General features: G+C 44.4%; 1 pseudogene across 1 annotated transcript in view; it reads left to right on the forward strand.

Annotated features, from left to right (window-relative positions):
- Nucleotides 1-808: 808 nt before the first annotated feature.
- The window catches only part of LOC308689261 (peroxisomal succinyl-coenzyme A thioesterase-like), a 31525-nt pseudogene continuing 9589 nt past the window's right edge, over nt 809-22744 (forward strand). The window contains exons 1-6 of the transcript in view: nt 809-830; nt 884-909; nt 1033-1107; nt 4241-4453; nt 4876-4895; nt 6335-6538. The product of the transcript in view is annotated as a peroxisomal succinyl-coenzyme A thioesterase-like (transcript). The remainder of the gene's footprint in view (nt 831-883; nt 910-1032; nt 1108-4240; nt 4454-4875; nt 4896-6334; nt 6539-22744) is intronic.

A 22744-nucleotide genomic window follows, 5' to 3' on the forward strand; every position in this document is an offset into this window, starting at 1 on the left:
ACCAGCGGTGAAGGGTCTCTGCTGGACGGGACCAGCGGTGAAGGGGGCTCAGTGCTGGACGGGACCAGCGGCTAAGAGGGCTTTAAGCTGGATGGGACCAGCGGCGAAGAGGGCTTTAAGCTGGACGGGACCAGCTGTGAAGAGGGCTTTGAGCTGGACGGAACCAGCGGTGAAGGCTCTGTGCTGGACGGAACCAGCGGCGGAGAGGGCTTTGAGCTGGACAGAACCAGCAGTGAAGAGGGCTTAGTGCTGGACGGGACCAGCGATGAAGAGGGCTTTGTGCTGGACGGGACCAGCGATGAAGGCTTTGAGCTGGACGAGACCAGCGATGAGGGCTTTGAGCTGGACAGGACCAGCGATGAAGAGGGCTTTGAAAACTCTGGCTCTGGCTCGGGGAGAACGACGCTCACAGACTCTAGTGGGCAGGCGACTGGCTCTGGCTCTGGCGGGCAGGCACTGTCAGTCACAGGCGCGGCGGGCACAACGCCTACTGCCTTGGTCTCGGCAGCTCTGGCGTGAAGTGCGGGCTCGGCTGGACTGGCGTCTGAATTCCGGATGATGATGGGTGGCGTGGTGAAGATGGCTGGAGATGGTAGTTGAGTGGCGATGTCCTCAACCTCACCTACGGTGAACCTTGAGCCACTCAACCACAGCACATGATCTAGATACTGGGTGAAGCTTGCTGGTACAGATGGTTATCCAGTCCACCCCAAAATACTGTTTTTAGGACATCATCTGTCCAGCTTACCCCAACAGAAAGCTCCAGAAAGCCAGCGACATATTCCTCGATTGAGCAGCCATCTTGAAAATGAATCAGACGATCAGCTGGGGTTAGGGTGAAGTGAGCAACTTCCATGCTTCTTGTGGTCTGGTCTTCTGTCAGGGTTTACAGATGAAGCAGACAAGATGGTAAGTTTAAATCTTTAATTGCAGAATGAACGGAGATGCAGATAAATGGTGAGTAACAGCAATACAGATAAACAGAAAATGCTTAGCTGGATGGTAAAGTCTCTCTTTCTTTCTTTCTTGTAGGTGACCAAGGATGGAAGATCGAAGAGAATGGCAGGCTGGCAGATGGATGGTGATGCGACTCAGGTAAGGATCCAGGTAAGTGCTCAGGGGGTCTGAGAGTCATGTAATGACGTGTATAGACGAGACCAGACGAGGAGTGAAGGGAGAGTGCTGAATATAAAGGGTGAGACTGATGAGGGGGTGCAGGTGATGCTGATGATTAGTGATTGAGAGATTGAGTGCAGGTGTGCGCCACGGAGGATTCTGGGGAATGTAGTGCACACAAACAGATGAAGGCAGATGAAGGGAGAAGAACGTGAACGTGACCGTGACAGATGAAAGGATACTCCGTATTTATTAAAATGGAAGCTAAAGGTAGCATGTACAGGGAAAACAATACCAGCCCGAGGATTGATCTATGTGGGACTCCAAAATGAAGAGGTATACTAGAGGAGGACTGATGACCAATTAGAACACTGAACCATCTGATGGTCAGATATGAAATTGAACCACTGTAAGACTGTGCTGTAATGGCTGGACGGGGGAAAAAAAACAGAGAACCCAAGAGCAGATCAGTTAAATCTGTATTTATTGGACAAAAAAAATCGAAGTAAAAGGAAACAATATTTAATTAGGCAGCCGAGCCACTGAGCAAGAGGGGAAGAGATGATGACGTAGTCCAAGGACAGCAATGGGTAGACAGTCCAACAAGGAAACAATGCAAGAGGGCAAGACAGGAGAGTGGTCAAGAGGCAGGCAGGGTCAGAACCAGCAAATGACACAGTCCAAGGAGCAGATCAGAGAATAATCAAAATACAGGCCTATAACAGAGGCAAATCCAATAAGGGGATGGGGAAAACTGAGCTGCAGGGCTGGACAGGACTAGGAGAAACAAAACAGGATCAAAAACTTGACAAGTCAAAATAGAACAATACTTGTGAAGCTGGAGAGTGACAGAAAAACACTCTGGCAGAGAAGGTAGATAAAGAAGGAATCTAAATAGTGTGAGAAGTCAAACAAGAGGAGAACCAGGTGAGAGAGGTGTGCAAGCGTGCTAATTACAATGTGGCGTAGCGGTGGTTGCCATGGAAACAAAGTGCGGGAAAATTAACAAACGGAGAAACGGGTGAGAGATTGGTGCGCAGTAGCGCTGATTAGAAATGCAGCACAGCTGTGGTGCTGTGGAAATATACAGGGAAACATAACCAAGAGACAAAGCAGGAAGAGCAATGATCAAACCTGAGTCCTGACATGCACCACCAAGGCCCACAGATATCTCCAGGCATCTCAACAGGACCTCGTGGTCGACCAAATCAAATGCAGCACTCAGATCTAATAAAACTAAAGCCACTGATTTCCCGCAGTACTGTGTAAAGCTTTACAACCAGATTGAAATGTTTCATGAAGAGAATTTACAGCCAAATAAGATTGTAATTGAGTCAGTATAACTATCATAAGAATATACTACTAGTATTTTATTCATCATTTATAAAGCAGTTTATAAATACAGCTATAAATGCTTTATTCTTGATTTATAAGCATATCTATAATGTTTAATTTCTGTATTTTCATACTTTATTAATGATCAACTTAACTTATATTTTCTTACTTGTATACTACTTTTAAATACACCTACTGTGAAAAAAAAATGATATATATATATACAGGGCTTGACATTAACTTTTTTGCTCACTAGCCAATGTGGCTAGTGGTTTTCCAAAGTTACTAGCCACACAGCATTTTTACTAGCCACATTTTTGTTGTTGTGAAATTACCTGATAAAAGTTGACTATGGCGTGCTAAAATTTACTTGAACTAGATTTACAACCCTTTTAAATGTAAAACCACTGTACACACCCAAATCAAGACTACATAAATATATAACAATACAGGTCATTATCATTAGCTCTGATAAGGTTGTGTGTAAAGCTCCTTTTTTTAAATAAAACCATGTATTATATGTCGCCACATTGCTCCACCGGCATACGACATAACTCCAGCAGGGCAGCTAGCTGTCTCTTCGATTCTTTGTTGTCGGTCACTAGCGACAATACTCACTAGGGCTGTCAAAATTGCTCAAAAATGACCTTCGAATATTCCCTCTAAAAAAAAAGACATAGCTTATATTCGAACTATTCGAACATCTGGTTGCGCATTTTGTCAATGACGCGCATTACGTCAATAACAGGACAAATTAATACAAAGAGACATAACTACTTGTATAGGTAGTTTATTTAAGTTTAAACATATTTGACAACGTATTACCTAAACGAAAACAAGTAAATCAACTAATGGCCAAGACCGCAGACCTCACTCACTCTCGCTCGCTCACTCGCAGACACTCTTTCTCTCTCTCGCCCTCACCCTCATGCTGCGTGCACACCAAACGCGAACAGAGCGTCTGGCGCGAGTGTAAAGACGCGTTTACGCGCGTCTGGAGGTCTTGCGGCGTGAATGAGGCGTCACGCGCTCTTTGCATAACAGTTTAAATGAACAACAAGAATAAGCAAATGTTGAGTGCTGATCAAGAGTTTGGTGCAAGCAATTTAAGGTCGCGACTCTTATATAGCAGGCTTCATTCAGTGATTGAAACAAATATTATTAACATTAATTAGAGTTTTACAGTACTATAGAACCGACATTGAACGCTCCGAGTGAGCTGTGCTGTGGTAAACATGGAACTTTTCCTTGACATGAAACGGTAAATAATCAAACCAGTGGAAGCCTGCATTGCATGAAACTGCTGTATCTAACCTACCTTATTCATGCAATATCTATTCAGTCAGTACAGTAGCCTACACTTTAGTAATGTTTCTGTTTAACGTTAAATAAAATGACCTGATCCCTCAGACAGCGCGCCCACACGCAAAGCAGACAGCCGCGCCTCTGCTACCGCGGGCGTTTTTCCACATTCGAATATTAATTTTCACCTTCGAAATTCTGTTTTTTAAAACTATTCGAATATATACTCGAATTTAGAATATTCGTTGACAGCCCTATATGGGAGTTGTAGTGTCGTAGTGTCACACTTATTTCAGATGCCTTTTGAAAAGACTACAATTATTCAACCCGCCAAAGTGGCTAGTTGGAGTGATTGTGTTACCCGCCACGAGCAAAATCCACCCGCATTTGGCGGGTTGGCGGGTGTTAATGTCAAGCCCTGTATATATATATATCTGAGCCTCTCAGCTTCTTTATGCCCTTATTGAATCCTGATTGGACATTGGAGTATTACATTGATCTAGTGTTACAGCTGAGCAGCTCTCCATCAATTGTGGGAAACGCTGAGAATGAAGGCAGCCCTCCCGCAGTATCCACGCTCAGCTCACCAGAGTCCGGTGATCCCAGCGCATTTGAGTCCAGTGGTCCCAGCGTCTGCCCTGATACGACCACGAAGGTCATCTATGTACTTTCTGTCTGCTCTGCCTCTGACACAGCAGAGGTCTGTGTCGGACAAAAATTAGTGTCCTTTGCGACAGTCTTCAATTTCTTAGGTAGTCCTAGGACCCTGTTTATTATCTTAAATTCTGTTTTTAATCCTATAGGCAATGTCTACCGTATTTTACTGAATCTGCCAATGGGTGTGAACATTTCTTGAGATTCTTCGTGGATAAAATAGCAGCAATTAGTTAGACTATTTCACCTTCAATTGTTGATCCTGCTGATCCACTGATGCCACCAAGTTCTTAAATTATTTTGAGCCTACTACTATGCCTTATTTAATGGATATAGTTGCCAAGCTGAAGCCTACCACTTCTTCTCTTGGCATTGTTCCTACCCATATTTTTAAACAGATTATCGATAGTGTTGGGACATGGGCCATATCAACTGTGAACAAAAGCCTTCTCTCTGGTTCTGTTACAGCTCATTGTAAACATGCCATGGTGAGTACATGACAAATTTGTACACTGCTGTTTTATTTCATTTTAGACCTATTTTAAATGTACCTTTTATAGCTAAGATCCTAAACTTCTTTTTTCTATCATTTTTCTCTATCTGTCACACTCTGATTGCTGCTTGTTTGCTGAGCACCCATTTCTTCTTTCCTTTGATTGTTCTGCTATTTAGTCTCTGTTTCATTGCAAGATTATTTTCTCATGTTTGCTCATGCTTCCTAGTCATTCTAGTCCAGAGGTTTTTAATCCTGTTCTTTTGGACCCACTTGGGGACCTGAGCCAGGAGAGGAGTGGTGAGTAAGAAGGTCAATGCTAGTTTCTCATTCCAGTAATTGGCTTGGAGCGACAGGATAAAAGCCACTGAGTAACCGGAGAAGGTGCGAGAGAACTTGGTGAACTCATGTCTGTGTGCGTCTCTGTGGAGAACAAAGCCAAAGGAACTGTTAGATTGGAAGGGTCAGTGTTTGTTTTGTTGAGAGAACTGTTGGAAAAAAAGGACACATCTGTCTTTTCCTTGCCCTGAAGAACTGTCACAACAATTATGAGTTTCACTGCAGCATTTTTTAATTATAAACTTCTGTATATGGCACGTGTGACAGCATTAAAACAAATAAACTGTGTGAGCAACCTGATATCCTTAAGGTAAGTCATTTGATTTGTATAAATTCACTGTTGAACACATTTCATCTTGGAGTTAAACCCACTAAATACTATCATACAACTTTAACTCATATATTTTTTTAATGTTTTTTACCTACGGTAAAGGCCATGGCTACCTTTTACCATCTAATTTTTGCACATGTAATTGTATATGACAGTTTCTAAATGGACACTGTAACACAATGATCAGAGTCTGACATCTAAAACACCTGATCAGAGTTGTATACTGTATGGCACCATTTACAGTCAATTAATCCGAATGGAGGTGATAATATATTTTGTGATAATATTACCCTCAAACCAGATTTGGAGGTGGCATATCACCACATTGCCATTAATAGATTAAACTAATCATACGGAAGAGAAATTACATAAAGTATAGATGTGGGAAGCATTTACTCCTCAGTTGCTTATTTTCTAACGCAAGTCCTGACATTGAAATTTGTTTACATTTTTCATATTTTTGCATAATTATCTTTTGATCTTCAGCAAACAAGTAATACTGCTTAACCCAGTTGGAAACTAAATGAGGTTGGATTTATTAGATATTGTCAAGCCTGACACTTAAATCTGAGAAAAATAATTCAAATGCTTTTGGAATAGTATTCTCTCATCCATATTCCTTATAAACACAAGCTAAATTAAGGTAAACCAGAAGTAACTTTCAGATTGGTGGTATTTTCAAATGTTTCTTTGGGTGGAAGTGAACAAAAGGCAAGTTTATAGTAACCATGACTGTTTCAATCTCTCCTGTAATCTCTGTATAGGACTGTGAGCACTCAGAAGAGGACATGTCCACTACTCTGTCCATCCCAGTCGAGGGCTGGTGGATGAGAAGTTTCGGATTGTTGTAACAAATTTACCGCCAAGTCAAAAGGTGACACTACACTCTCTACTTCAGAGGATAAGGACTTCTGGGAGGCGTTTGGACACTACATCAGTGATGAACACGGAACAGTTACAGCTGCATGGTAGTCTAATGTCTAATGCATGACTTACAAAAGTTACAATGGTAACCACAGTTTCACTGGAATACTATGGTTACGACAGTTATTGTTACTGTGCAGATGACACAGCTCAAATCTCTATTACTTTGAGTTGCTGAATCTGTCACAGGTCGGGGTGGACTTCCCTCCCCTTCACAACGTACCACCTCGAGGAGTTACCCAGAGACACGACAGACCAGACAAGATATTGATCAAAAACGTATATTTTATTTAGTTAAAAACAAGTCCAATCTCCACTTAAATCCAGCAGGTCGCGTGGGTAGTTCACCCAACAGTTCCTCTCGACCAGAGGTAAACGATGGAGCAAGCACCGATGGGGTTTTGCACAGTGGTTCCTCTTCAGCCGGACGTAAGTAATGGGGCGGGTACTGGTAGGGGTTTCGCACAGCAACTCCTCTTCGGCTGGAGGTAAGTAATGGCTCAGGCACTGGCAGGGATTTGTACAGCAACTCCTCTTCGGCTGGAGGTAAGTAATGGCTCAGGCACTGGCAGGGATTTGCACAGCAACTCCTCTTCGGCTGGAGGTAAGTAATGGCTCAGGCACTGGCAGGGAATTGCACAGCAACTCCTCTTCGGCTGGAGGTAAGTAATGGCTCAGGCACTGGCAGGGATTTGCACAGCAACTCCTCTTCGGATGGAGGCAAGTAATGGCTCAGGCACTGGCAGGGGTTTACACCGCGACTCCTCTTCGGCTGGAGGTAAGTACTGGAGCACGTGCTAGTGGGAAATTGACAGCAAAGGAAGGGGATTACTCATCTCGCAGGACAGCATCAATTATTTGAGTGTCGCCTCTCTTTGGGATAGAGGGGAGGATCGGGCAGGGGAAGCGTCAGCCGCGCTCCAGCACTTCGTCGCAGATGACCACCGAGGAACTCTCTCGTTCCCTCCACGGGACACTCACTAGCTGGGGGCAGCTCCCCCTCCACAACCGTTGAGTCGCAACAACAGTCGCTCTCTTCCCCACAGAACGGTGTTGGCCACTTCCACTAACAGGGCAATCCTCAGAGCAGCGATGGCAGTATTCGATAGCAGGGGGGCGGTTTCTCTGTGTTCACAGAACAATCATAGCAAATAGAAAGCTTGGCATTCAACAACAGAATCTTCTTACCCCAGAGCAGCGATGGCAGTATTCAATAGCAGGGGGGCGGTTTCTCTGTGTTCACAGAACAATCATGGCAAATAGAAAGCTTGGCATTCAACAACAGAATCTTCTTACCCCAGAGCAGCGATGGCAGTATTCAATAGCACAGGGCAGTTTCTTTATGTTCACAGAACCACAGAGGTGAATACAGGTTTCAATCGGCAACAGCTGTGCCTTCTCTCCACAGGACAGCAGCAACAGCATTCAATAGCAGAGGGCAGTTTCTTTATGTTCACAGAACCACAGAGGTGAATACAGGTTTCAATCGGCAACAGCTGTGCCTTCTCTCCACAGGACAGCAGCAACAGCATTCAATAGCAGAGGAACAATTTCTCTATGTTCACAGAACAATCATGGTGGATAGAAGACTTGACATTCAGCAACTGAATCTTCTTACCACAGAGCAGCGATGGCAATATTCGATGACAGAGGGCAGTCTCTCTATGTTCACAGAACCACAGAAGTGAATGCAGATTTCAATCATCAACAGCTGAGCCTTCTCTCCACAGGACAGCGACAACAGCATTCAATAGCAGAGGGCAGTTTCTCTATGTTCACAGAACAATCATGGTGAATAGAAGATTTAACAATCAGCAACTGGATCTTCTTACCACAGAGCAGTGATGGCAGTATTCGATGATAGAGGGCAGTTTCTCTATGTTCACAGAACCACAGAAGTGAATACAGATTTCAATCGTCAACAGCATTCATAGATCTCTCATAAATCCTCTTCCACTCAGATGAGTTCGAGCTGCATTCCTGCACAGCATATGCTCAACACACAGCAATTAGTTAATTTCAGTTTGGCCTTCAGAACCCACGAGTAGACGACTGGGGAACAGGCAGACATAAACTTCAGTTTCCACACCAGTGCACAATTCAGTCACTTCAAATGATCACACGTGTTCACTTCACATTAGGCACTGCAACTCACAGTGAACAGGGTCTCTTGTCGTGGTCCCAGCAGACTCTCTCCGCTCCACTGGCAAACTGTACATCCAAGCTGTGTAGATGGTTGACTGTGGAAACACAACTGGCATTGAAAAGTTTCAGAATAGAACTCACCGGACGCCGGGGCAGTTTCACCACATACTAGCAGTTGGCGAGCGCTACAGGCATAACTTCCTAATAGGACTGGCAGATAACACTTGTCTGTTCGTTGAATTCGCACAGTTCAATCATATCGCTGCGTTCCAGCTCTTCCTTCTTTACTCACAGTCCTCTCCGTTCTTTATCGTTCTGCCCTCTCGTGTACTGCCCGATGTGATCAGTGAATCGACAACAACAGATTTCCTCCAGTCTGCGTCCGCCCAAAAGACTTCTTACCCCAAAACTCCAGCACAAAACTTAGACTTCGCTGCCAAACTGCACAAAAGAACTTTTCAAAAGGACTACCCTTCCTGCCCATCAACCTGATCCTTTTATAATCCCCCTCGTGGCTCAATCTCTGCTCATCGCCCAGCTGTCACTCGTTTTCCTAATCAGCGAGCTCTGTCAGACTGTTTACACAGGAAGACCCAGAACCGTTCCGGTGTTACATCGAACTTGCTCCCCCTGGAAACAAGTATAGAGTGGGGCAGTTCCACTTGATCGTCACCCCGTGACAAAACCTCTCATGAGAGGTGAACAGAGTAGAGCATCTCTCACATTGGCTGTTTCTCAATTCCAAGAACATAAAGAACAAACTTGCGTTCTCGTGGAGACCAGTCTTGCCAAGTGACCTTGAAATAACAAACTCGGAAGGATGCTGGGACATAAAATGCATCCTTGTGAGAATTGAGATGTGCTGAGATCTTGTTGCTTAACAGACCTTCCCAGCATAAGTAGCAGCTAATGCACAATTAATACAACATAACACAAACAAATGTCACAACCTATTAAAACACTTCTTTTATATTTATTATAGACATTATTTTCATATAATTTTACCGTGTGTATTTATTAAAACAAGTAGCCTATGTGCTACCTATGCTTTGGATGTCAAGATTCTTTTTAATATGCCAATAAAAATACTGCAGGTGTTGCACCCCTGGCCTGGTGGGTGTCAGGGGGGTGGGTGTGTTCTTAAATCCTGTATGCAATGAAACAGAAACTTTAGCTTGCGTTCAGCTCAACTGCAGTTTTTATTCTGCTTCAACAAAGGAAAAAAATTCATATTCGACTCCCTGAGGTAATAAACAAAATGCTTGTTGTAGCATCAGGTATTTCACAGTACTTTCAAGTATGTAAGATATCACCATATCTTCAGAAAATACCAAAGTAATGATTACATATGTGAATACATAGCCTAATAACGGAAGCACAGTAAAATAAACCATATCCATGTCCATACTTTTCATTGTGCTTCTTTTGACGTGAATTTTCTTTTGACGTGAATTACATATTGACCAGTCGAACAACAAAAAAACTAACTTGTTCTCATTTGGTTATTGTAACAAACATTTTCCAAAGTTCGACAGTTCCATCACATTACACAAATCACTAAATTTCCATCAATTTTAAAGTCAACTACAATGCTTACACACACAGGAAAACCGTTTAACATGATGTGTTATACACACATTAGCACTGAAAGCATTTTCAGATAAGTTACCAACACAAAACGAGACCATTAGCGTTTCTGTTATACTGTGGGTTACTCATTAGCAACAGGTCCGCTAGCCTAGCATGGCAGTGTATAACGTTAGCTGAACATCACTCTTTCACACATTACGGCAAAACTACTCAACTCTAAACATTGCACGTACTCACTAAGTATTCACAACACTCTTATATCTTATACTGGGATACATGTATGCAATTTTGAGGAACATTAACCCACCTGTATGCAGAAACATCCATCCATCCATCCATCCATCTTCTACCGCTTATCCGTGGACCGGGTCGCGGGGGCAGCAGTCTAAGCAGGGATGCCCAGACTTCCCTCTCCCTAGACACTTCCTCCAGCTCTTCCGGGGGGACACCGAGGCGTTCCCAGGCCAGCCGGGAGACATAGTCTCTCCAGCGTGTCCTAGGTCTTCCCCGGGGTCTCCTCCCGGTGGGACATACCCGGAACACCTTCCCGGGAAGGCGACCAGGAGGCATCCGGAAAAGATGCCCGAGCCACCTCAACTGACTCCTCTCGATGTGGAGGAGCAGCGGCTCTACTCTGAGCTCCTCCCAAGTGACCGAGCTTCTCACCCTATCTCTAAGGGATCGCCCAGCCACCCTGCGGAGAAAGCTCATTTCGGCCTCTTGTATCCGGGATCTTGTCCTTTCAGTCATGACCCACAGCTCATGACCATAGGTGAGAGTAGGAACGTAGATTGACCGGTAAATTGAGAGCTTCGCCTTGCGGCTCAGCTCCTTCTTCACCACGACAGACCGGTACAGGGACCACATTACTGCAGAAGCTGCCCCGATCTGCCTGTCAATCTCCCGTTCCATCCTTCCCTCACTCGTGAACAAGACCCCAAGATACTTGAACTCCTCCACTTGAGGCAGGAGCTCTCCACCAACCTGAAGCGGGCAAACCACCCTTTTCCGACTGAGAACCATGGCCTCGGATTTGGAGGTGCTGATTCTCATCCCAGCCGCTTCACACTCGGCTGCAAACCGTCCCAGTGCATGCTGAAGGTCCTGGTTTGATGAGGCCAGCACGACAACATCATCCACAAAGAGCAGAGATGAAATCGTGTGGTCCCCAAACCTGACCCCCTCCGGCACCTGGCTGCGCCAAGAAACTCTGTCCATAAAAATTATGAACAGAACCGGCGACATAGGGCAGCCCTGCCGGAGTCCAACATGCACCGGGAACAAGTCTGACTTACTGCCGGCAATGCGAACCAAGCTCCTGCTCCGGTCGTACAGGGACCAGATAGCCCTTAGCAAAGGGCCCCGAACCCCATACTCCCAGAGCACCCTCCACAAGATGCCGCGAGGGACACAGTCGAATGCCTTCTCCAAATCCACAAAACACATGTGGATTGGTTGGGCAAACTCCCATGAACCCTCCAGCACCCTGTAGAGGGTATAGAGCTGGTCCAGTGTTCCACGACCGGGATGAAAACCACACTGTTCCTCCTGAATCCGATGTTCTACTATTGGCTGGATTCTCCTCTCCCGTACCCTGGCATAGACTTTCCCAGGGAGGCTGAGAAGTGTGATCCCCCTATAGTTGGAGCACACCCTCCGGTCCCCCTTCTTGAAAAGAGGAACCACCACCCCGGTCTGCCAGTCCAAAGGCACTGTCCCCGACCGCTACGCGATGCTGCAGAGGCGTGTCAGCCAAGACAGCCCCACAACATCCAGAGACTTGAGGTACTCAGGGCGGATCTCATCCACCCCCGGTGCCTTGCCACTGAGGAGTTTCTTGACTACCTTGGTGACTTCAGCTTGGGTGATGGACAAGTCCGCCTCCGAGCCCTCTGCTTCCTCAATGGAAGACGTGACGGCGGGATTGAGGAGATCCTCGAAGTATTCCTTCCACCGTCCAGTGATATCCCCAGTCGAGGTCAACAGCTGCCCACCTCCACTGTAAACACTGCTTCCCCCTCCTGAGGCGCCGGACGGTTTGCCAGAATCTCTTCGAGGCCGACCGATAGTCCTTCTCCATGGCCTCACCGAACTCCTCCCAGGCCCGAGTTTTTGCCTCCACAACCACCCGGGCTGCAGTTCGCTTGGCCCGTCGGTACCCATCAGCTGCCTCAGGAGTCCCACAAGCCAGCCAGGCCCGATAGGACTCCTTCTTCAGCTTGACAGCATCCCTTACTTCCGGTGTCCACCACCGGGTTCGGGGACTGCCGCCTCGACAGGCACCGGAGACCTTACGGCCACAGCTCCGAGTGGCCGCGTTGACAATGGAGGTGGAGAACATGGTCCACTCGGACTCAATATCTCCAGACTCCCTCAGGATCTGGTCGAAGCTCTGCTGGAGGTGGGAGTTGAAGATCTCTCTGACAGGAGATTTGGCCAAACGTTCCCAACAGGCCCTCACAGTACGTTTGGGTCTGCCGAGTCTGTCCAGCTTCCTCCCCTGCCATCGGATCCAACTCACCACCAGGTGGTGATCAGTTGACAGCTCCGCCCCTCTCTTCACCCGAGTGTCCAAGACATATGGCCGGAGGTCGGATGAAATGACCACAAAGTCGATCATCGACCTCCGGCCTAGGGTGTCCTGGTGCCATGTGCACTGATGGACACCCTTATGCTTGAACATGGTGTTCGTTATGGACAAGCTGTAACTAGCACAGAAGTCCAATAACAGAACACCACTCGGGTTCAGATCAGGGGGGCCGTTCCTCCCAATCACGCCCCTCCAGGTGTGACTGTCGCTGCCCACGTGGGCGTTGAAGTCCCCTAGTAGAACGACAGAGTCCCCAGTCGGAGCACTTTCCAGCACCCCTCCCAGAGACTCCAAGAAGGCCGGGTACTCTGCACTGCCGTTCGGCCCGTAGGCACAAACGACAGTGAGAGACCTATCCCCGACCCGAAGGCGCAGGGAAGCGACTCTCTCGTTCACTGGGGTGAACTCCAACACATGGCGGCTGAGCTGGGGGGCTATAAGCAAACCCTTGTCTAGGCCCCCGCCTTCGACTGCCACCCGATCCACTTAGCACCGGCCCCTTACGGTCCCTCCTGCAGGTGGTGGGTCCACAGGAGGGTGGCCCCACGTCGCTCCTTCGGGCTGAGCCCGGCCGGACCCCATGGGGGGAGGCCCGACCACCAGGCGCTCGTATACGAGCCCAAACCCCGGGCCTGGCTCCAGGGTGGGGCCCCGGCTGCGCCATACCGGGCGACGTCACGGTCCTGTTTTTTTTTTTGCATCATAAGGGTTTTTGAACCGCTCTTAGTCTGACCCGTCACCTAGGACCAGTTTGCCTTGGGAGACCCTACCAGGGGCAAATAGCTCAACATAGCTCCTAGGGTCATTCGGGTACTCAAACCCCTCCACCACGGTAAGGTGGCAGTTCAAGGAGGGGTATGCAGAAACAATGAGACAGAAACTTTAGCTTGCGTTCAACTCAACTGCAGTAATGTTATTCATAGGACTGGAACAAACCTTTTATAATATTATGTAATCAAGTGAGCTCAGGGCGCATGCGCACGCAGCGACCGGCAGCAAAATAGTGTGAGGAGTGTCTGTTGCTTGTTTGTTTGTAAAATTCGTCTAAAGTTATTTGGAGTGCCTTCCATTTAAGCTTAATTTAAATGCAACTGTTTTGTTTTTCATACACATCCGTAAAACTCCCTACTTGATTACCTCTGTGGCGATTGCTTCTTGGTTCGTTATAATGGAGTGGACTGTTGGATGTATACTGCTGGTGCTGCTATGGGAAACTTTGGGCTGGACGGAAGCCTCTCGGTCTCGGATTTTATACAGCCGGGACACCTTGTTGAAGTTCGATCTGCAAGCGAACTCTAGCCCACCTCCAGATCTAACCATCCCGAACACCGCTGACATTAAATGGAAGTACGGAAAAAACGGGAGCCCTACCAATGCACCTCGCCGGGGAACAAGGAAGCGGGGTAGGAGAGGTGGATTACGCGAGCGAGCAAGACGCTCTCTGTCGCGCGTTCCTCTGCCCTCAATCATCCTTGCAAATATGCAGTCCCTCCGAAATAAGTCGGATGAATTACAAGCCCATGTCCGATACCAACATGAATTTAAGGAAGCCTGTATCTTGGCCATGACAGAAACATGGCTGGGAGAAGCGGACTCAGACGCTGGTATTGCACTGGATGGTTTTGGTGTTCCTTTACGCATGGACCGTGTTGTAGCGACCACCGGTAAGTCGCGAGGAGGGGGGGTGTGCCTGTATGTTAACGAGCGTTGGAGCAAAACAACGCTAGTAAGAGAAAAACTTTGCACAAAAGACATTGAACTGCTCTCAGTCTCCATGCGCCCTTTTTATCTTCCTAGAGAATTTCCGCAGATTTTCGTAACTATTGTTTATATTCATCCAAAGGCAAATGAAAATGCTGCTCTAGAATCAATACACAGCACTGTTCAGAAACTGCAGGCAGTGTCCCCGGACGCCCCTAACCTAATACTAGGTGATTTTAACCACTGTTCACTGGACAAAATCTTAAAATGTTTTTATAAATATGTGTCCTGTGAAACGAGAAAAGGGAAGATTCTTGATCAGTGTTATGGCTCCATCAAAGGTGCCTACAAATCTGTCCCTCTCCCTCCCCTGGGTTCTGCCGATCATAACTGTGTGCACCTCATACCAGTGTATCGCACTTGCCTCCAGAGGGCTAAAGTGGAAACTAGGCAAGTGAAGGTCTGGTCCGAGGAGGCCACGCTGGCCCTGCGGGGCTGCCTGGACTGTACCCTGTGGGAGGAATTTGTTCATTCTTCACAAGACATTGATGAACTGACTGAAGTGGTTAGTTCTTGGGTTGCATACTGTGAGGAAACTGTAATCCCTAAAAAAGTTGTCAAAATATACCCTAACAACAAGCCATGGGTGAGTAAACAACTTAAAGACCTGCTAAAAAAGAAAAAGTCAGCATTTAAAGAAAAGAACTCTCAGGAACTATATATCGTTCAAAAGGAGATCAAACGTGAAATTAAAAGGGCAAAATGGGACTATAAACTTAAGGTGGAACACAAATTAAGCCAAAACCTTCTCGGTTCAGCGTGGGACAGTGTTAAATCTATGGTGGGTCTAAACGACAAATCAAAGAAAAAGGTGGCATTAGAAGGCTTTTCCTCTGACATATCACTGGCCCATGAACTAAATGAATTTTACTCAAGATTTGATAATCATGACTTTAGTGATGAAATTGCTGGAAAAAAACAGTCCTTACTGTCCCAGCCCCAAAATAATATCTGTTTCTCTGCACAGAGTGTTGTGAACATTTTTAAGCATTGTAAAGCCAAAAAAAGTCCGGGTCCAGACAACATTGGCAGCCGTGTTCTTTCATGTTGTGCGGAACAGTTAGGCCCCATTTTTAATTACATTTTTAATCAATCTATGTTGCTCCAGAAGGTCCCTGACCTATGGAAACAGTCAGTTATTGTCCCTGTTGCAAAAAACAGTCACCCAAAGACTTTTAATGATTATAGACCCATAGCTCTTACATCACTTGTGATGAAGTCCTTTGAAAAGCTGATAAAGACTGAATTAACATCTAGGACAAACTGTCTTCTCGATCCACTACAGTTTGCCTACAGACTTAACAGAGGAGTTCAGGACGCAACTGCAACAGTACTGAATCTCATTTTTAAACATCTGGAGGGAAACAAAAATCATGCTAGATTGCTGTTCGTGGACTTCTCGTCAGCTTTTAATACTATCCAGCCCCACCTGTTGACTGAGAAGCTTTTGCACCAGTTTAAACTGGAGGACAACCTTGTGGGCTGGCTATTAGACTTCCTCACAAACAGATCTCAGCGGGTCAGAGTAAATGGCCATTTTTCCGACTGGACAAATACATCAACTGGCTCACCGCAGGGGTGTGTTCTTTCCCCCCTCCTTTACATCTTGTACACAAATGACTGTCGCTCTAAGATTGAAAATAGACACTTTGTGAAATTTGCTGACGACACGGTGATTGTCAGCTTGTTAAACAATGAGGAAAATTCACACGGTCCGGTCATTGACCAGTTTGTAAGATGGTGCAAGGAAGCCTTTCTTGAACTGAACGCATCAAAGACTAAGGACATGTGTATTGATTTCAGGCAAAACATCCCTAATATTGTTACAACTAGAATAAATGATCAGGAAATAGATGTTGTCAAACAGTACAAGTATTTAGGATCAATTATTGACGACAAGCTGTGCTTTGAGCCAAATACTAGTTTGCTCTGTAAGAAAGGTCAGCAGCGCTTGTATTGTCTTAGAAAGCTGGCAAAATTTAACGTAGACAAGTCCCTGATGACCTTGTTCTACAGGTCATTTGTGGAGTCAGTTGTCACCTTTTCTTTAATCTGCTGGTACGGATCTACGACTATAAAACAAAAACACTCCCTTTCAAGGGTAATTAAGGTGAGCAGCAGTATTACAGGCTCTAAGCAGAAGGGTCTGGAGGAACTTTATCAGCTGCAGATGCTAAATAGGGTTAAATCTATTCTGCCAGACAACTCACATCCCCTGCAGTCTGAATTTCAGATGTTGCCATCTGGACTACGAATGACACTTCCCAAAATTAGAACAAATAGGTATAGACACTCATTTGTACCCGCGGCTATTCTACTTTTTAATTCTGCATCAAAGCGTATATAACATATCACGCTTTTGATGTTTGCTGTATTTTTTTTTTTTTTTTTTTTTTTTTTTTAACGCCAATAAGAAGGCAGAGTTTTCTCGTATTTGTATTGTGTGTATGATTGTATATGTTTTCAAACTTAAACTGTTTTGCTGCAAAACAAATTGCCTCAAGGAGGACAATAAAGTAAATTTGAACTTGAACTTGAACTTGAACTCATTCTGCAGGCTGCAGCACTTGCCTCCTTAAGGGCTTTAAGTGACCTCTTTAAGTATCGCCCCACCACAATAACAAGTACAATACAATGAAATTGGCCTTTTAGTAACTATTTAATACACAGTATAATGAAAAAAAATTATATGGGTGTCTATTTTTTTCCACGTTGTTTATTTTAGTAATAAATGGTAGTATAATTAACTGTACTAACTCAATTACTTTTTTTTTTTACATCTCTTATGCCTAACTGTGAACACTTTTTTTAACCCTTTACACAGGCTTTCTTCAGGTTACCACTTTATTAAAATTAAACTAAGCAAATGAACAAATGTTTACTTTCACAAGCTGTCATGTATTTCTTAGCTTGCAAAGTGAATATCTTAAGTGAGAATAAGAAGTTTAAAGCTTCCGTTCAACAACTGCCTGTAGTATCCTCTGGGATTTCTAACAGTTTGATTCTCTAAAGTCTGCATTTGATCCATTCCCGATATCAAGAACATATCCAGGTATTTTCATGTGTCATCTGTACTTACATTCTTGAGTAATGAAATTTAACTTCTTTAACAGAAAACCTTGCCATGAACAGATCCAGCAGCCGAAGGAGACCCATACTCAGTGACTATGTTTACATGCAACCAAATAATCCGTTAGTAATCAGATTGAAGGCTCAGTTGGACTGAAAAGCCTTCATGTAAACACCTTAATCGACCCGATTGAGCTCGATCTGAATTAAATTTCAATTGGATTGAAAGGGGTGGTTTATTCCTTTTCTAATCCGATCCGATCGATATTAACACTTGATCGGATTGAAAACCGAAACTGAAAGGACTGCAGGAACAGCTGGAAACTCTGTATATTCGTGTGCGCATGTCAAAAAATCAATCCCAAATTGAAGCTTGTGACATAGCCAACGCGCACATCAACCCGATCACATGTTTAGCGTTCATGTAAACACTACGTTCGGATTCATCAATCATAATGAATTCAGTCCGATTGAAAGAAAAGTTGTGCCTGTAAAGGTAGCCAATATGGACCCGGCTGACCAGTCACTGCAGCTACATCAAGGAAGTCTGTCGATTGAGGAATATGTGCAATGGTTCTGTGAGTTGTTTTATCCTGTACCCTTTAATGAAGTTGCACATATTCCTCAATATATGACCCGGCTGACCAGTCACTGCAGCTACATCAAGGAAGTCTGTCGATTGAGGAATGTGTGCAATGGTTCTGTGAGTTGTTTTATCCTGTACCCTTTAATGAAGTTGCACATATTCCTCAATATATGACCCGGCTGACCAGTCACTGCAGCTACATCAAGGAAGTCTGTCGATTGAGGAATATGTGCAATGGTTCTGTGAGTTGTTTTATCCTGTACCCTTTAATGAAGTTGCACTCAAGGACATTTTCAGGTTTGGACTCAATGAACCCATTAAATCATGGCTCCCTGGAGGTGAGATCACTTACAGTTTATGCGACTATATGGACTATGCGCTAATGCTAGATTGGTTCTCTTTCACTGTTGGGGAAGTTGAAGAGGACTCTTCCCCTAAACCTTTTTTTGGGGAAGGGCACCATACAGTGGCCAAGGAGCTTGGTCCACCACGATCACTAGCATGCCCAGTTCTGATGGTTGTTAGCCCCAAGCTTTATGTACCTTCCTGTCCTGTAGTTCCAGCACCAGAGCCAGTATACAACATGGCCACCACACCAGAATGCTCAGACAAGATACCTGCTACGCCTGTGTCTTCAGACAAGATGGCCGCTACACCTGTGTCTTCAAACAAGATGGCCACCATGTCAGAGCCTCTTGCCATCATGGCTGCCACTCAAGAGCCTCTTCACGACATGGCCGCCATACCAGAGCCTCAACTTTCACAGACATTTTGCCAGAATCTCCAGCCATCATGTACATTAGAGTCTTCATCCATCGTGGACTTCACATCTGTGTTCCTGGTTGTCATGACCGCTGCACATTAAGACATTAAGGCTTTCCCTAGGCACTTGAGACTGGCTTCAAGTCTGGAGAACACACAGCAGACGTCGGTGCGAGCAGCTGGCATCTCAGCAGTAATGTCAAGCCTGGTAGTCTCTGAGGAGGTCCCACTGTCTACTATACTCCCTGTTACGGCGATGGCTATTTGGTGTGTTTGGGTCGTGCACTGTGTTTCAGTTGAAGAGTCTACTCCAGAGCCTGATCCAGCCCATGAGTCCACTCCAGTCCTAGAACCCAGCCTCGTAACCTATGAACTTCCTGTCTGCCTTGATTCGACCACGGAGGTCACCAATGAGTTCCCTGTCTGCCCTGATATAACCACAGAGGTCTTCCATGGTAGCCAATATGTCTGCCCTGTTGAGACCACAGTGGTTGTACCTGATCCTCCTGTCTGCCTTGTCACAACCACAACCACTCCGCCCTGGCTGCCTGCTTTGCCTCTGTCCGCAGACCCTCTTCCACTTCATGGCCCTGGCCCTCCATCGCGCCCCCTGTTCCGCCTCCGCTCTGCCCCCCTCCTGGACTTTTCTAGCTATGATAGGAGTGTCCGGATGCCGCTCCTTAGGAGGGGGGCTATGTCACGATTACCAGTGAGAGTGCCCGTGATTACCACCAGAGGGCACTCCATCCCAGACAATTACCACACTATCAAAGACTCCATTTTCCATAGTTCTTTGCCCCGGTTCAACAGCCATGATTGTTTTCAGGTGTTTGTAATTACACTTATTAGCCCTGTCTATATAAGCCTATTTCATTTTTTCTCTCACTGCAAGGTTTTGTTTGTCATTGTTCTGCATTTCTGAGCATTTTCTCTGGTTTCATGTGTCTCAGTTTTTGGAGTCTCTGCCTGCCTTTGGATGACATGTTTGCCTTTGTTCCCATTTTTGTGTGTTTGTTTGTTTGGACTGCCTGCCTGTGTTTTGACCTGCTGCCGGTACATTGGACTACTTGACTGGAACATCCCTTTAATAAAAGCTGCGTTTGGATCTCCAACCTTTTGAGTCTCAGAGCAGTTCATAACAGTAACAGTATATTGGATCCATGCTGCTCTTAAAGTAACAGCAGCCTAATAAACCTGCTGCTGTCTTGACAACAAAGGACAACAACAAAAATCACGGTAACACTTTACAATAAGGTTCATTAGTTAACATTTGTTAATTTATTAACTAACATGAACTAACAATGAGCAATACATTTGTTACAGTATTTATTCATATTTGTTGATGTTAGTTAATAAAAATACAGCTGTTCATTGTTTTTTCATGTTAGTTCAGTGCATTAACTTATGTTAACAAATACAACCGTTGATTTTAATAACGTATTAATAAATGTTGAAATTAATATTAACTAAGATTAACAAATGCTGAAGAATTATTGTTCATTCTTAGTTCATGTTTACAAAGGTAGTTAACTAATGAACCTTATTGTAAAGTGTTACCAAAATCGCTTACTGGTTTTGACTGAATAACTTATGTAACTTTAATAAGGATTAATCAATATTTAATTTATACAGTGAAGACTATGCAGTGGTATTTTACATTTTATTATTAATTTTCTTTACCTGAAAATTACTGTTAGACTTCCCTGAAAAATATGAAAAGCAGTGTTTATTTTATTTGTGTGTTTGTTCTATTGAACATGTGCTATGGCTCAAAAATGTATTATTTGTTCTTATTTTATTACTGACAGTTTGTCTTTAACAATATTTGAAATGTATGAGATATAAATGTATGATATGATATATATATATATATATATATATACAGTATATATATATATATATATATATATATATATATATATATATATATATATGTTGTGACAACAAAAACTACTAGCCTAGCTGAGAGAGAGAGAGAGAGAGAGAGAGAGAGAGAGAGAGAGAGAGAGAGAGAGAGAGAGAGAGAGGTATGTATACAGTAGTGTGTGCGTGCGTGTGTGTGTGTGTGTGTGTGTGTGTGTGTGTGTGTGTGTGTGTGTGTGTGTGTTGCCAGAATCGAGCTATGTTAAATTTGCTTTATGGAACCAAATCAACTGACAATGAGTCAGACTTAAGTCCTATTTACAACAACCAGGAAAACTATCTGTGCTGGAGGCATACAGTGTGCACATACAAAGACTGGCCAGCTGAAAAAACACACAAGAGGAACAGCGATCAACTTAAACCTAAAAAATAAAAATAAAAAACAGAAACAGAAAAACACGATTAACAATACACTCATAAATAACCACCACAAGTAAAGAGTAGTAAATATTTCAATGGAATTAAAGTATCAATAGTGTAGTGGATTTTTAAAATTAGAGAAATCACTGCCTAATTTGATTTTATTCAGAATGCAGTTCCACTTTTTTTGTTTGCAGAACAAAATGAATAGCCTAAAAACCTTTATCTTGCCTTTATGTTAATTTATGAAATCATATAAAAAAAACATTAAGGGCCCTATTTTAACGATCTGAAACACAAGTATCAAATGCGAAACGCAAGTAACTTTGTGGGCAGATCTCTGTTGCTCTGTTGCTATTATACCGGCGTTATAAATGACTAAATCTATCATCATACTAAAATCTATAATGGGTTGGTCTGAAGTAGCAACATTACTCATAGGTGTGGATTGGGCGTAACTTGAAATAACCCAATCAGAGCATCATCTAACATTCCCTTTAAAAGCAGGCTCGCTTGTTCCATGGTGGATTGCTATTATAACGGCGGATTTGCCAGGCGCACGCCAGGAGCAGTTCACAGCAGAGGAGACCGACGTTCTCGTCAGGGCCGTAAAACACAGAGAAGTGGCACTGTATGGGGATGGGAGAAACCCACCCAAATTAGCTTCGGTTAAATAGGCGTATAATAATTTGGGTAAATGTGTAAGCTGGATTTATGCCTATTTTTTCACATCTTCATGGACACCACAATGATTTCCCTTGTGTGGTAATATTTTTCCTTGTAATTATGTATGGTTTACAAAAAATGGGAACTGCTGCCTGCGTCTGTTTATATGAGAGAAGCAAAGTGTATGCGCGTGTGCACACTACATTATAGCCAAGCATGCACCCTTAAAATAGCATCTGATTAACGCACCACTGACTTTAGACTAAGTTTTTCCTAGCCTGGATGCCAGCCGAACTTAGCCCCGCCTACAAAATTTTTAGGTCGGAAGTTCGGTCTGGACTTGATCCGTTGTGGCGCTATTATGCCCGAAACAAAACCTGTTCGGACCAATCAAAATGTCAGGGCATGCTTTATACGATGATGGACAGATGATCAACAGTAACGTAATTATCCATGTCACCAACGAGCGCTTGGGTTGAATTTGTTCAAAACAAAGATGACTGCCGCTGGAAAATTGAGATTTCACAAGTTCACACTTACAAATAAGTCAGATAGAATAAATGCATATTTGGCGTGCTGTCCGAGGAGAGGCTCCGGGCTTGGTATTCGGCCTGAACCCAAAGTACTCCCCCCGTATTCCTGGCTGTGGAAGAACAAGCCAAGAGTGAGTGGAAGGATGCTGAAAACTGTCAAGGAATGTTAGGTGAGTTGACAGTGTGAATAAATATATGCTTCCTCTCTGATAGGGTAGACATGGTAATTGTTTGATGAAGTTGATTGGATTGATTATTTGAACGT

The sequence above is a fragment of the Scardinius erythrophthalmus genome (assembly GCF_964197995.2).
Source record: "Scardinius erythrophthalmus genome assembly, chromosome: 4".
Taxonomy (NCBI): Eukaryota; Metazoa; Chordata; class Actinopteri; order Cypriniformes; family Leuciscidae; genus Scardinius; species Scardinius erythrophthalmus.